The sequence below is a fragment of the Phragmites australis genome, chromosome 7 (assembly GCF_958298935.1).
Source record: "Phragmites australis chromosome 7, lpPhrAust1.1, whole genome shotgun sequence".
NCBI lineage: Eukaryota > Viridiplantae > Streptophyta > Magnoliopsida > Poales > Poaceae > Phragmites > Phragmites australis.
This window is the reverse complement of record NC_084927.1, coordinates 30354360-30369986: the sequence shown is the minus strand read 5'-3', so window position 1 is coordinate 30369986 and position 15627 is coordinate 30354360. Positions and strand designations below refer to the sequence as shown.

Sequence of the window (15627 nt, the reverse complement as noted above, 5' to 3'; positions counted from 1 at the left end):
CTGACGAACCAAGGAGGCGCGCAGCTCCTTGCTCATCATGCGTGCAGCTGCTAATGATTGCGAAACTGCACCACAGCAGTTGTCGCAACTAAACGAACATGAGCTCGCCGACAAACTTCCATTCACATGTTACTCGTACCTATATATCTGACAGACTGCATCGGAAATGTAAAACATTGATACAGTTTAGGTTAGGCCGTTTCTGAAAACGGTTCAACTGTTTCCAAGTGCAGTGCTAAAATGTAGTGTTGCAAAGTTATGCCGCGCAATTTTGGGTGACAGAGATTGATTTTTAAAAAAAATTAGCAAATTTCTTACTAAATAATACATTTGGTCCGACTACTGTGGTTCCCGGACCTAATTAGCTAATCTAAATGCTTTATGTTGGCACCGAATCTGACAGTTTTTAAGGGTATAACTGGTTATCGTGATTACTCTCACCGAGACGCCAAAGTAACCCGAACCATTGTGTTCCCCCCCGTAATTCGAAGCATTGAACATTTGAACTAGCTGCAAGACACGGTGCAGGGTGGCACTGATAGGAGTAGTCAATTTTTTAAATAAAATGATTGCAAATATATGTGTTTGTTTTAAAAAATTACAGATATAAACCCCTACCGCTTTTTCAATGAGTGATAGGCTACTTATTATAAAAAAAACTATGAGAGTTAGGTGACAGCATCCTCTACACCGCCATTATTTTCTCCAGGAATTTTCACGACTATTTAAATAGTGTTTTGAATTTTGAGAGCATTGGAATGGAATTTTTTATTTTTAAACATGTCGCTCTTCCGACGAGGAACAAGAGTTATCTGCAATTTTTTAAAACGGATACATATATTTACAATTTTTATTTAAAAAAAACACCGGAGTAGTCACTGCTGCTGCTACCAGAGGAGCCCAACACGGCCTGGCCTAGCTGGGCCGACTCCATATGCTAGTTGGCCCAGGCCTAGAAAAAAGAAGTGAAGAACAATCCCGTGCTCCCCCTTCTTGCGGTTCTTCTATGCTTCCCAGGAACATCAGCCATTGGATATGAAATCAATGGTGCAGATTGATAAATGATGCTGTGGAAGCATGCGACCGGCCGGCCTACCGGGAGGTGCGGCTGCGACCGGGCCTGCAAGGCTGGACTGGACGCCGCCGCGCAAGCGACGCCGCCGGGCACACCTGAGCCCTCTCTCTTCTGGACTGCCGGATCATCCGCCCGCCGCTCCTCTGTCCACACTCCACCGCCGCCCATGCCCGGAGCCAAGCCCGAGCCTACCGGCGGCTGGCTCGCAGGGTGGGGGTGGGACCTCATGCTCGGATCGATCGCCGCGTTCTACGCCGTCATGGCGCCCTACACCAATGTGGAGGAGAGCTTCAACGTGCAGGTTTCTGCCTCGGCTCCCTCGTTATTTGCCTCGCACTGCATCGAAGTTTGGTCGCAGTATGGTTGCTGCATTAGTATAGTGTTCTGGATTTGCTGCGTACTCGTCATCTCATTCTCCGGCGGCCGGCGACCACCTCCCGCCTCACCCGGCATGCCCCTACCCGAAGCAGCCGCCGTTGCACACGTGCCGCCTCGCCGGCTCATCCCCGCCCACCCTGACTTGTCGGGCTGCTTAACCTCTAAACCTAAGGAACTAATCCCCCGGCCCGCCGCCGCCGTTCGAGCGAGGGGATGCTGCTATTCGTCGCGCGAGCAATAGGGAATACCCTATTTCAGTGCAGTTGTGGATGTTGTGCGCAAGTAGTTGCTTTCACTCTTAACTCGGCATTTCAGATGCTGGAGGATGAATAATTGCTAATTTCTGCGAGCTCAGATGTTTTTTGTTGTTAGTTTTGCTCGTTAGTGGGAGGGTACATGTGGACCTTTAGATGCTATGAGTTAACACCAACGAATCGGTGTGGATTTATTTACTTCCCACCACGGTCCTGTGTGAGACATTTTGGATCAATTATTGCAAATGAACTTCATGACTTAACACAGTGGCTGATGACAGAAAATACAGAAATTCTTTGCAATGACTTTGGACATAAAATTTAGTTGGTACAAGGAGTTATATATTTTTCAGCATGCAATCGGGCGTGCTCAATAAAGATCATTTTACCACTACCTACATATGTTGTGCAAATGTCTAGTGTTTCGCCCTATCAAATGTCACTTTATGTTTCTTTTATACAACCATGGATCTTGTAACCTAGAAGTCTTTAGTTGCATAATTTTATTTCAAGGACTCATCAACTCAACTGTGCCAGATACTGGTGGATTCGTTATTCTTGATGAATACATATTTCTTTGCTATGGCAACAGGAGTACAAGATGCATCCTTTCAGTATTTTCCTGTTCATACCATGTAGAGATTTTATTTTCATACACCATGAGCCTTAAATAGCTGAAGTTTGGCGTCTCGTATCACCTGTGCAGTAAACTAAGCGGAATTGTAGTTTTTATTGTATATTATGTGTTTCACTGCTCTGCATGCTTGAAAAGCAACAGGTTTATGTTATTCGCAACCTCTCCCTTAGGCATATTATTTATTTTGTAGGCACAATGCCCTTGAAAGTCTGTTCTGTTCTCTGCTGTTCATTGTATAATGATAGATTGTGAGCTCTCCACTGCCGGTATTAGGTTTACAACAACAATAACAACAACCACGACAAAGCCTTTTAATCCGAAGCAAGTTGGGGTAGGCTAGAGATGAAACCCAACAAGAGCCACCAAGAAAAAAAACTTGACCAGGGGAGAAGATGTTCCCTGGCTTTGTCTTAAGAGAGGGCAGTATTGAGCCCTTTAGGGAGGTACTCACACGACCTGTGAGCACCCGGGTTCAAGCCCAGGTGGGCGGCCTCTCAATTGGAGGCTCTACCAACCGAGCTATCACTCGGTTCTCATAATTTGTAAACAAAACTCGACAAAAAAAGAGGATAAAAAAGTAAACAAGGTATTCATATTAGGTTTAGTTCTACATAATTTGTGGAAGTTTTCCTTCATCTGATAGAATGATTTTACCTTGTCCATGGCTTGAGGGTGCACTTATACTGTCATACATTCCCGGTGCTTGAGCTAACTACATGATTCATGCATTTTGTAGGCCATGCATGATATTCTTTATCACACTTAGCACATTGAGAAGGTAACACTGATACTAGTTCCTCTCCGAATTTAATTCAATATTATATGCTTGATGTTTATCAATTGATTTTTCTGTTTTTACGCAGTATGATCATTTTGAATTTCCAGGCGTTGTTCCTCGAACATTTATAGGTAAAATTCACATTGGCATGAAACCCATGATTTGCGCAGCAAGAAATGATATTTCCTCAAATGACCATTGCTTGGCCCAACGATTCACATATCATACTGTCTATATTTAAGTGCTAATACATGATGTTTATTCCGTGGTTTTTCAGGTTATCAGACCTTGTAGTCTTGATATGACATTATCACATTAACATCATATATGTCTTTGTTTTTCAGGAGCATTTGTTATCTCTATTCTCTCATCACCGGCAGTCTTCATAATGCGTTTATTTCATGTTCCAAAGTTGTATAGCCTTCTTACAGGTGATTACCAAAGCTCAGTACATTCTTTTTTGAATGCTTATTTTATTTGATGTATAGCTTCTCATTGATGCAGTTTTGGCAAACTGATGTTCTTCTTTTTGTCTTTGTAGTTCGGTTACTGTTGGGTTGTGTTACTTTGATGAGTTTGAGACTTCTCCGAGTTCAGGTACTTTTTTGATCTCTTGCTCTATCTATGACACTGGATGCTGTCAATGCTTGTTAATGTTTGCTGCTTTATGTTGTTATAGGGTTCTCAAAACATAGTGGTGTACTGAAAATGAATGAGACATAAAGAAATTGATCTTTGTTAGTTTTCTTTTGCCAGGCATGCGAACTGCCCACAGGAAGATGATCAAGATTACAAAATGAATATTGCCTGTGAATTTTGAATAGTGTATGCAGTGGGCTGGCCTTTCTTTTTTTTGCCTGAGTGGATACGCAGTGGACCTTTTGTACCATGAACCAAATTTAGTTAAGACTGGCGTAGTGGTTTAATCCATAAAGCATTATAGTAGTGGATGATGTACCTAAGAGGCTAAGACACGTGGTTCACTTGTCTGGAGCATGTGTGCAGCAATATTTTGGTCTTGATTGAAATCCTAGTCTGTGTTTTTTCTTTTCCTTGGCTTGGAGCAGATACCATTTTGGCATGCATTGTTTGGCCTGGTGGTTGTTCCAATCATGGTAACTATTTATTTAATAAATTATATTTGACTTCTGGTACTTTTATCATTGGAGATCATGTTTCGGTTGGCTTATTTCTATCATGCAGGTAAAAAAGAAGTTTGGTAATCAAGCTGAAGCATTCTTTGTGATACTAACTGCCATCCAGTTTCACTTGCTATTCTACTTAACTCGTCCGCTTCCAAATATCTTTGCTTTAGCTTTAGGTGAGCACACTGTATTAATATAGCACAAATCTGTTTGTCACTGAATTTTATGAAATTTTTGTCAACAATGCAAAGCTAATTAGGAGTTTGCAACAAAATTATGTGACTCGTCTATGGTTTATATCATGTAGTTAACTTGGCATACTCTTTCTGGTTTAAGGGAAGCCACCTATGTACATTACAGTCCCTGGTATGCCTTTTCGTGGTGTCTTTACCTTGAATTCACTCTTTGAATGCTATTGTTTTCACATTTTTCTAAAGATTAATGATGGCTTATTTCCAAATTTTAATCATGTGGATTGTTGTTTTTCAATATTTGAGTTAGGGCACACAAAAATAAGTGCACTGAATCTGAAGTTTGGCATAGCATGATTGCACCAAATGTTCAACACCAAATTCAGATATAATCCTTTGCTCACTTCTCTTGGTTCAGTAAATCTTTGCACTATACCATATTGAAGCATAGTTCTTAGTTCACTCCAGGGTCCACAGATTATATGCAATTAAATTATACCGAACTATCTGTAATTCTCATTTTTCCTGCAGATTGTTGCAGCAGTTGTTTTTAGATGTGACATGATTCTGCATCTTGGCTCAATAGGACTTGCACTTTTGCTGGTCCATTTCTGGCCTACCAAACTTAATTCATTTGATTACTTGCATAGTTTGAAAGTATTTACAATTTTACAGGTATTTTCAATATAACTAGCACTCTTCTTGTAGTAAATTATACATGAATTGACACAGTCGTTCATGTTAGAATATCTAACAGTTCAGAAGTGTTTTATTAGGGGGTTTTGTATGCTTTTAGATTCATAAAATTTCCTTTGAAAAGACTGATTTTGTAATTGATGGTTTGAAAGTATTTAGTTTGCCTAGAAGTGAACAGATCAAGTAGGAACTGCCCTTAAATAGGAGAAACAGAGCTCTAATCTTGATCATCGGATCAGATTAAGATGGTATGAAACACAGTGGGTTGCCCATGAAGCGGAAGGTCGAAGGAATAGAGAGTGAAGGAGGAATCATTCAAGTGGTCTTCTGAAAGATCTTGGTGCTTTTTAGTTTTTGACCTGACCCACCTGTATCTGATCTAGTGGTGAAGATTACTAATTCTCCTTCTCCTTTATATACTGGTGAAAGTAAGAGTCCAATTGATATCTCTCTCTTTTTTTTGTTGCTGGGCTATGTGCAATAACAATGTCAAAACTCGTTAACTGATGACTATGTTGTTTGGATTGTTTGAGTTAAGTTCGAAGCAACTTTGCTCATAGTGCTTCATGGTCAGTCCAGCTTTAAGGTTTCAGTACATCAAGTGTTGTGTCTAGTGAATTAGTGAAACTTCTTATAGCCACATATCGTACCTTGCAATGATCTTGAAGTTGTTGGGTCATTATGCTGTTATAGTATTGTCTACTCTTGGCAACCATAAGAATCACACATAGCCATACACCATATACATTCTTGTACAGTTGGTGCTGAGTTACTCTAATATATGAATTTGACTATACGTGACAGAGTAGGTCTGTTTCTCTGTTGGAAGCAGTAAAATATTGCATAAGCACTGCCATTATATGCATTGGTATGTTTCTTTGTACTACCTTGTGTATTTCTTTGTACTACCTTGTGTGTATTCTGCAATGGAATTTCACGCAAATCCGCACGAAAATTTTGGTTTCACAGTTTCACTACGATTTTTTTTCTTCCAGGATTTACAGTGCTAGTTGACTCAATAATGTGGCATTGAATCCTGTGGCCAGAATTTGAAATTCTCTGGTTTAATTCAGTTTTGAACCGGAGTTCAGAATGGGGTGTATCCTTTATGCTTTTGTGAAACTACACTTATATTTCTTTTCTCTCCCTAATATCTAAGTTTTTATCCTCTTTTCATTATGTTACTTTTGTATATACACTGAACCTTCCATCTAATTTATTCAAGCATGCATTTACAAAAGAGTGAAACATATTATACAAGTCCTGTTTAAGTGTTGTCTGCTTGTTGTTAGATTCATACAGGGGGAATCTCTGTATTATCCTACTGGCACTGATGTGAAGTACCTACCTCTGTTCTCCATGACTTAAGCTAAGACACACTCGATTCATTGGTACTTTACCTCAGCACTTCCGTGCTCCATGCTTGTCGCGTACCCTCTTTGCATGGTAAGGCATAGATTTTTATGCAAAAGCTATTATAATGAATTTATCTGGTTAGAGTGGACATATTACCTGTTGTTTGAATTTTGAGTGACCTTAGAACACTGATTTCAACATATTGCATGTCCTTTTCCATGATACTAGTCACCTTTCCCGTGTAATTGACGTAGCCATAAAACTATGAGACCTGAAGGACAATAATACTAAAAACCATATTTTTCATTTCCAATTTTACTTTAAAATAGTTGAAATTGTAATGGATTAAAGTTAGGATTTATTACCTTTAACCATGTTTAAAGGGATGCCGTTTTCTTAGGCTCTGTTTGGCATTGTGGTGGCTTTTCAAAAGCACTAATTTATTTCTAAATTTGGATGCAATAGTTAGTTGAGAGCATCTTTCTAAATTTGGATGCAGTAGTTAGTTGAAATCTTTTGTGGAGGGCTAGTACTAGTAAAAGCTCCCCTAACTAGATTTTGCAGCACAACCACAAACTAGTCTTTAGGGAATGGAACAACTGATACTTGATAGATGGTTGCGATCTTCTGGATCTGCCAACCTGATACTTTTATAAGCATTATGGATATGTAGTACGCAGTGTTTACAACCAGCACTTCAATTAGATCAATGGCAACACTTGATTACTATTTGTGTGAACTAGCTCTGACATTTTTGTGATGCGATGTTTCAGATTTAAGGTATAGTTAAGGCATTACTGGTTAACTGGTTGATTTTGTGGTTAATTTTTTTCGGAGTTGTATCTGATGAAGCCTTTCTTTCAATTTCAGGTTGGTGCTCTTCTTGATAGAAGAATAGTGCCATACATGCTTCCAGTCTTCTTATTTGTTGTACTCTATTCAAAACTTCCACATAAGGTTATTCCACATCTCTGGATAGTAGTCTGACTCTTACATATGAAGGACACTCAACTAAAACTGCATATAATGCCTCGGGCAGGCGCAAGCCGAAACGCCCGGCTTCTCCTCCCGTGGTCACGCATAGCGCCGGAGCTCCCTCCGCCACTGTGCCGCGTTGCCAAGAAGCGCTCGTGCGATGTCCGGACCCTGTCACTCCGACGCTCGAAATCGATGGCTCGTTTCACCTGAGCCCCGACGGGCAACACGGCGACGCATCAGGTGGCCGCTTAACGAGACGCGGAACTCAGAGAAGACTAAGCTCCTGAGCCCCGAGTCTTGCCAACGACTGACACTCGAGTCACCGGTGGGTGACCGAGTGGGCGGTCCGTGGACGGCAGCAGCCTGCAATGCGTCGGCTCGTCGGAAAGGATGTCGTCGTCTAGGACTAGGAGATTAGGACAGGGAGAAGCTATGGCCGGCCTCATGGGGCAGCCAAAAGCAAAGCATCATTAGCGGTAGTACTCCCTAGTTGCCAGGGTCAAGGAATGGGGAGTGGGGACCCGGCCCTACCGGCTAACTACTACTTGCTCTAGCCCTTTCAAGTCCTGGTGCCTGTCCATTATTCATTTGGTCGGTGGCCACCGGCTAGGCAGGCGATCCGTTTGATGCTGCTTTGATTACTACTTGTGGTAGTAATACTCCTATCATTCTCGCTTTAATTCTGGTCTGCATAATTCAGATTTCAGAGTGCCATGGCTTAAAAGAGAGAGAGAGAGAGATTTCAGAGTGCATGTCCAAGTGCCGTGTAAGTGTGTAGGTATTGACGTAACTGTACGGGGATGACGTCAAAGCGGGAGGAGGGAGAACCGAACTTGTGCGCCGTGGCGACTTTCTACATCACGCGCTCACAAAAGCGATTCACTTCTCACGAGTCGCTGCTTTACATGGCGATTTGTGTAGGATATTTGGTCGCTTCTCGCTCGACTACACTACTGTACATGCACGCATGACGTGGAAGCGACGACGCAACGCAACCGGACGCACGCCGTTAATGTGGTTGTGCACTGGTGCGTGTCTGCATGCATGCGGGGAGAGGAGAGGAGCGCAGAGGCGCGGTTCAGTCAATCAGTTCGCCGGGTTCAGATCCAATTCCAAAGAGCCGAGACAGCACACGGAGCGCGGGTCACATGGCCGCGACGCGACGCGACGAGCACACGCACGGACCTCAGCTCTCTCGCCCTCGATCGCCACCAAGACAACCCACCCCGAGGAAATTGAGACGCCTACTCTAATGCTCCTGCAGCCCTGCTACATGTGGATGGATATTGTTACAAGTAGACATTTAGCATGTGATCAATTAGCACACTAACTGCTTTCAGTTATTGAACCAAAGGGCAACCATTCACTACTGAATGGACATGTTCATGCCCTTTGAACATGTATATATATGTGTGACACATCAATCAATAGATTAACATTCATTACTCTAAAACTCTCTCAAATCACTCTCAACACGTCATCAGCACTTAGAATCAACCAAAAGAGCATTTGGCCATTACACAACAGCAAGCAAAAGAAGAAGAAGGGCCAACCGGCCTCACCAACAGAGAAGGCACGAAGGCCTCTCCCAGAACAAGGTACAAGATAAGAGATGGCCTCACCTTCATCCACCACTGGAGACATTCTTCGCTGTTTGATGGACTTGGAGGCGGCAGTTCTACGGCACATCTCGCCGTTTGGCCAACAGCGTGCCCGTCGCCGTCGCCGCACACGCCGTCCTCGCCGTCATGGCCACAACCACGACCTTATGAGGGCTCAAGCAGCCCCTGCCCCCTCCGGCCCTCCACCAACCATGGCAGCACGCAGCGGTGCTGCACCTCTCTTCAACACCACACTGGAGATGGCATCCGAGGAGGAAGAAGATCCAGAAGAACGCGTGTTGTACTCTCCGGAGTACACTCCGCTGTCTTCCTCTATTCCAATGCCACCCACTGGCACTTCCACGGACATGGCCAACGTGGTTCCTCCTACTGCAGTGGCAGAAACCACGGATGGCCACCGCCGCGACTGGATTTTCCGAGTTCGGCGCGGCAGAAGCCTCCCGGGAACAATGGCGGACTACCATCCTGCCTCTCCTTCCCAGGGCTTCGATTTGAACACACCTGCCTTCATCGACTCCAGCATTGAAGTTGTGGAAGTCATCTCGGAGGACCCATCCACCACGGTCTCGATGGCCGCTGCGCCGTTCATCCAGATAACCGACTCCTCTTCATCAACTGCCGGCTCCACAGTGGCTACACCAACTGCGCCGCTCGGCCGCACCCTTCGTCGCTTCGCCACTGCAGCGGCTAACCGCCGTCCGGGCCTCCGCCCGGGGTCATGGGCCCCTGCGGCCTCCAACCTCCCCTCCGGGGGGTTCTAAACGCGCCAAGGCGCGTGCATGTGCAAGGGGGAAAGGGGTGTAGCACCCCTCGGCTGGCGCCCCCCTCTGCACGATGAACGGCCGGCGAACCGACGGCCCGGCCCCTCTGCTCCAACGGCCGGCCACTGCTTCGCCGGCGACTTGACCACCCGTGAAGGCCGGCAGACCGCCCGACCCTCCGCTCAGGCGGCTCGGCCGGCCCATGCTCCGCCCGACCCTCTACTCCGATGGCTCGTCCGGCCGATGCTCCGCCCGGTGGCTCGGCTGACGCACTCCAAGGCCAGCAGCCCGAAGGCCCCTCGGCCGACCGCCACCGACGTCCGGCCGGCGCGCCCCACCACTACTTCACCGCCAAAGCCGACCGGCGGTCCGGCCGGCAACCCCCACCAGCGCCTGTTTTTCCCCGGCTGGCACCCCCCCCCACGTGATAGCCGGCCCAGCTCCCGAGAGACCAGGCGGCGGCGGCGGCTCCAAAGCCGGTTAGGGTTTGGAAAACCCTAGCCGGCCACTATATATACTGAGCAACAGGAAATGGTGGGAGGGGGTGCTCCGGGCTGGGCCGAAAGGCTAAAAAGGCCTCAGCCCAAGTTTGTTCAGCCCAAATAATTGGCTTTTCCACAAAAACCCCTCGGGTTTTCATCATTTTATAGCCAATTTCAGTATTTAATTTTACAGTCCTGTAAAATTATGTTATAGCCCCTGTCTTTAACTATAATTGTATTTCGTTCTGTTTATGTTGTAAATATATATGTTCCAGTCCTTGTATTCTCTGAAAATCTTATATGTTACAAGCATTTTACGATAATGCATTCAAATTAATTTGCAATAGCAATTAATTTTCATATAAAATTAATATTATTGCAAAATATGTGATTACCTCTTCACTTGATATAACACTATACACCTTTTTTAGGTGATTACCCTAATTCATACTTCATATTGGCCATACACAAGGTAGTATCTATAAACTACTGAGGGATCTACACTATATTTACATATAGTGAATATCCTCAACGTGCGTACCCAATGTGTTTATGAATTAAAGAAGGTCTACACCAATTTTGGTGATTACCTACATAGTGTTAACACAAGATTTGAATAACACAAGTTAGTGGAATTCATGGCATCTACTGAATTATTACAGATTATGCCTCCACTACTAAAAGGCTTTCATCATTTTGGTGACTACCTTCAATGTGTTACCAATATAATTTGAGGTCTACACTATCCAACTCAAGTATTAACTTGATTGTACAATTTTTTTTTTGCACTATTACAACATTACCATGATTCTTTAATTTACCCAAAATGTAAATTCATTTAATCATTGGTCAATTTGTAGGACAAAATGTCCAATATTGAGTTCGAAAGACTCGAGTTAGATGGTAAAAACTATCTAACATGGGCAATGGACATGAAGATAAGTCTATCATCCCGCGGACTTATGACGGCAATAAATCCCCCTCAAGAGGGAGATCCGCCACTCCAAGATCAAATCAAGTATGGGGCTTTATACTACATAAGGCACCATTTACATCCAGATTTAAAATCTGAATACTTGATGGATGAAAATCCACATGACCTATGGAACTCGCTCAAAGAGCGATATGAACAGCAAAAGGCAGTAATACTACCTGATGCACAACGCGAATGGTCCAACATTCGCCTTCAGGACTTTAAGTCCATTGGAGAATACAATCATGCTGTTCACAAAATCTGCTCAAGATTGCTTTTCTGTGACAAAGCTCCCACTGATGCGGAGAAAATAGAAAAAACTTTGTCTACAATGCTTCCTGCCCATAGGGTATTGCAACAACAATACCGTGCTAGAAACTATCAGCACTATTCTGAATTAATTCATACTTTACTTCAGGCTGAAAAGCATGATGAACTTCTTTTAAAGAATCATCAACAGCGCCCTACAGGCACTGCCCCTTTACCTGAAGTAAATTCAAATGTTCAGAATACAAAGAGGTTCGACAGCAACAAACGTCGTCCAAAGAACTTCAAAGGCAGGAACAACCACATAAAGAAGCAGAAATTCCATAGAAATAACAAGGGGAAGAGCATTTTCAATAACAAAGACAAATCTGATATTTGTCGTAAATGTGGTTGCTATAGCCACACAACTAAGAAATGCCACACCCCAAAACACTTGGTTGATCTTTACCTAAAGTCCGTTGGACGAAGCCGACCAACTCAAGGCAAAAGATTTGAAGCTCATTTCAATCTTCAATCTGACACCACCAGGACGACAAGTTGTTCCCAAAATGTTCATCCAGAACTGAACAACGACATCACTCTTAAAGAGCAAGAGGACCTTGAGGGCATGGACAATATGCTAGTGGATTTTGCTTCCAATGACTTATTTGGAGACTTCGATTAGGCTCATAATTCATTAGATATTATTAATATCTATGTCCTACATAGTGTTGTAATAGGTTGTTGTCATACTATTGTATCAACACATTGATACTCAATAAAGTTGTATGTATTCTATATATATCTATGAAGAATTTCACATTCTCTATTTTTATATATATAGATGATTACGGGAGACAATCCAAATGAAGAAGAGATGTGCTTAGTGGATAGTTGTACCACTAACTCTATACTAAGGGAAACTAAATATTTCCAAACTCTGAAAAAGAGTCAAGGAAATGTTTTGACGATCGCAGGACGCGATGCTATGATTGTTGGCTCTGGTCGCGCCATAATCACTCTCCCTATGGGTACTCAAATTACAATCGAAGATGCACTCCTGTATCCCGATTCAACACGTACCCTACTGAGTTATAGAGATATCCGTCAAAATGGTTTCCATATTGAAACTCACGATGACAACAAAGAGGAATATCTCCTCATTACCAAAAATAACGGATATGCAAAACAAATACTAGAAAAAATTCCCTCTTTATCCTCAGGATTGTATTATACATACATCAAGCCCGTACCACATGTTGCATATAAGGTAATTTTTCAGAATATTGACACATTTCAAATATGGCATGATCGCCTAGGTCATCCCGGTGTTGGAATGATGCGAAAAAATTATCTGCAATTCAATTGGTCATGGCATAAATACTGCCAAATTTCCACAACCATCGGATTTTGTGTGCACCGCATGTGCCACAGGGAAATTAATTTTAAGACCCTCTTATCTTAAAATTAGAGCTGAACCACTCAAATTCCTTGAACGAATTCAAGGTGATATATGTGGTCCTATCCAACCATTAACTGGACCATTCAGGTACTTCATGGTTCTCATTGATGCATCTACACGATGGTCACATGTGTGTCTATTGTCCACACGAAACCATGCCTTTTCCAAAATTATTGCTCAAATTATTAAATTACGAGCACATTATCCTGAACATAGGATACAATCCATTCGAATGGACAATGCGGCTGAATTTACCTCACATGCCTTCAATGATTATTGTATGGCCCTAGGAATTCAAGTCCAGCATACAGTACCTTACGTCCATACTCAAAATGGTTTGGCCGAATCTCTTATCAAGAGAATCAAGCTCATTGCAAGACCACTATTACACAATTGCAACCTACCAACTTCATGTTGGGGTCACGCAGTCTTACACGCTGCTGACTTAATTCAATTGCGACCAACTGCATATCACACTACTTCCCCACTGCAGTTAGTACGTGGAAATCCCCCAAGCATTTCCCATCTGCGAAAGTTCGGTTGCGCTGTATACGTACCGATCTCACCACCACAGCGTACATCAATGGGCCCACACAGGAAATTAGGGATCTATATAGGGTATAACTCTCCGTCAATCATAAAATACCTAGAACCCCTAACAGGGGACCTTCTTACAGCCCGTTACGCTGACTGTATATTTGATGAGGGACATTTCCCAGCATTAGGGGGAGATTTCAAGTACCAGAAAGAATGCCAGGAAATCAATTGGAATGCCACGGACATTTCCTACACAGATCCACGTACTCAAGAATCTGAACTCCAAGTTCAGAGAATAATAAATTTGCAAAATATTGCAAATACCCTGCCAGATGCATTTACTAACAATAAAGGTGTCACTAAATCTTATATTCCTGCTAGGAATGTGCCGGAAAGAGTGGAGGTACCAAATAAAACCACTCAACCCCCAAATCAAAATAAGAGAGGGAGAAGTACGGACACAAAAGATAAAGCTTCTTGCAAGCTACCGCGGAAACAGAGGAATCCTTCCTCCAAATCAGTAAATGCAAATCAACGTCAAGTTGATAGACACCCAAAACCCAAGGATAGTAAACATCCATTGGATGCTCAACATCCAGATCCTAGCTCAACGGTGCACACAAATACTCATGCTAGGAAATCGGAACACCCAGACTCAATAACAATGGGAAATCACAATGAGTCGGAAAGGGTAGATGAAATTTCCATCAACTATATTGATTCTGGAGAATCATTTGACAGAAAGACTACAATTGTCGACACATACTTCTCCTCAAAGATTGCAAACGATCTTCTCAATGATCCAGATCCAAAGACCATGGCAGAGTGCCGTAAGCGCTCGGACTGGACACAATGGAAGGACGCAATCCAGGAAGAATTATACTCGCTCTCCAAAAGAGAGGTATTCACATCAGTGATACCTACTCCTCGTAACATTTTTCCTGTGGGATACAAGTGGGTTTTCGTCCGCAAACGGAATGAAAACAACGAGGTGGTGAGATATAAAGCGAGGCTTGTAGCACAAGGGTTCACACAGAGACCTGGCATTGATTTCAATGAGACATATTCTCCAGTAATGAACGGAATCACGTTTCGATATTTAATTTCATTGGCAGTTCAAAATAATCTATCTATGCAATTGATGGATGTGGTGACCGCATATCTTTATGGGTCACTTGATTCGGATATATACATGAAAGTTCCAGAAGGACTTAACATTCCGAATCCAAACGCAAACCGCAACATGTACTGTGTAAAACTTAAAAAATCATTATATGGTTTAAAACAGTCGGGAAGAATGTGGTACAACCGACTAAAAGAATTTCTTTTACAAAAGGGATATTCCAACAATGATGATTGCCCATGTGTCTTCATAAAGAAATCCTCAACAGGATTTTGTATTATCTCTGTATATGTTGATGATCTAAATATCATTGGAAATACAGAAGATATAAATGAAGCACGCAATCATCTAAAGACGGAATTTGAAATGAAAGATTTGGGTAAAACCAAATTTTGCTTGGGAATACAACTCGAGCATTATCCTTCAGGTGTTTTACTACACCAAGCCGCATATACCCAGAAAATATTGGAAAAATTCAATATGGAAAAATCATACCCTTCAAAGACTCCCATGGTTGTTCGATCTCTTGATATGGAAAAGGATCCATTTAGACCAAGGATGGAAGGAGAAGAGATACTGGGACCAGAAGTTCCTTATCTCAGTGCTATTGGAGCACTTATGTATCTTGCAAATTGCACCAGGCCTGATATCGCATTTGCAGTTAACTTACTAGCTAGGTATAGCGCTACTCCAACTAAACGTCATTGGACAGGAGTCAAGAATATCTTACGATATCTCCAAGGCACTATAGATCTTGGTCTTCTCTTTAAAAGAAATCAAGATACGGATATGATTGGATACACTGACGCTGGTTACTTATCAGATCCCCATAATGCCAAGTCACAAACAGGCTTTGTGTTCTTAAATAGCGGAACAGCCATTTCTTGGAAATCTTCAAAACAGACTCTAGTGGCTACATCCACTAATCATTCT

At 42.8% G+C, this 15627-nt stretch overlaps 1 pseudogene; it reads left to right on the top strand.

Annotated features, from left to right (window-relative positions):
- The first annotated feature begins 1065 nt into the window (after positions 1-1065).
- LOC133924682 (dol-P-Man:Man(7)GlcNAc(2)-PP-Dol alpha-1,6-mannosyltransferase-like) lies at positions 1066-6517 on the top strand (annotated as a pseudogene).
- Positions 6518-15627: the final 9110 nt, after the last annotated feature.